Source organism: Charadrius vociferus, unplaced genomic scaffold, assembly GCF_000708025.1.
Source record: "Charadrius vociferus isolate BGI_N301 unplaced genomic scaffold, ASM70802v2 scaffold964, whole genome shotgun sequence".
Taxonomy (NCBI): domain Eukaryota; kingdom Metazoa; phylum Chordata; class Aves; order Charadriiformes; family Charadriidae; genus Charadrius; species Charadrius vociferus.
This window is the reverse complement of record NW_009647945.1, coordinates 53764-55014: the sequence shown is the minus strand read 5'-3', so window position 1 is coordinate 55014 and position 1251 is coordinate 53764.

Below are 1251 nucleotides of genomic sequence, written 5' to 3'. Positions count from 1 at the left end.
TGTAAGCTGTGGAGCGAGCAGTGGAGAACTTGAAGAGCTGGAGAAGGTAAGGAACACCTTTACACGAGGTGGTTTGGCAGTGCATGGGAACTGCTAGCCACTGCCTGACCTCCACCACGGCTTCACAGGCTGCAAAGAAGCTGCTTCTGTTCAGGATTCAGAGCGGGATGCAACCGACTGGTGGCAAGGTTCTGCCGAGCGGTCCTGAGGTCCCTGCCCTGGCTGCTCCATCACCCGAGCAGCAGCTCAGCTCCCCTCATTTCTAGAGGACCTCAGGGAGGTATCTCCAAGTGAGGACCCATCCACCCTCCTTGCAGGCTCACAAACCACTCTGGGTGGTCGGCTGAGCCACTGAGGGCCCCCAGGCTCAGAGGAATGGGGGAAAATGGAGGAGGAACCACTGCTGCTCCCGAATGCCATGCGCTGCTGCTGGAGGAGGAGATGCCAGAGCTGCTGCATTTACCACATACAAGCTTAAAACCAGGCAGAAATCCCCTCCCAGCCTTGATGTCCCAGTACCAAAAGCATGTCACCACCCACAACTCCCCTTCAGAGCTGCCCCAACACGGGTACCCCTCTTTGCTCCACCACCAGGTCCTCACCAGAGCCACCTGGCGGCGGGGGATGAGTCCCACGGGGCCTGACCTGCTCATCTCTTCACCAAAATGTTCTTCCTTCACAAAGCCTCCCAAGTACACCCAGGGATGGGGGCTGTGGGTGGCACCTCCGTGGAGCACGAGGCGATGGAGGGCAGCCTTGCCCTGGGAATTTCGTGCCTCATTTCATGCTGGGCAATGGAGTCAGCAAAGGGTTAACCCCCCCCCCAACCTTTTGCGAGGAGGAACATCGGTCCAGGTGAAGCATTTAGAGGCACAGCCAGCAACAAACCACCCCTGACCCGCCCGGAGGAGGGCTAACACTGACCACCCGTGTGCCCCCCAAGCCCAGTCTGCCACTGGGAGACCCTCACTGAGGGTCAGGCTGGAACCAGCCTAGAAGAAGACAACCTCTTCCTCCTCCTGTGTTTTCTCAAGCGGGTGGCCATGGTGCAGGGCTGTGCGTTGGCCACCCGTGTATCCCCAGGGCATCCCTCATGGGGCGGGCAGTGGCAGTGCCGTGGCCGAGGCATCTGCAGAATAACCCTGGTGGGTTAGCGGGGGAGCTCAGCTCCGAGCGGACGACGGCGGAGGTGGGGATCTAGCCGGGAAACCAGGCATGGCAGTCCACCAACCCCGCCCTTGAAACCCGCCG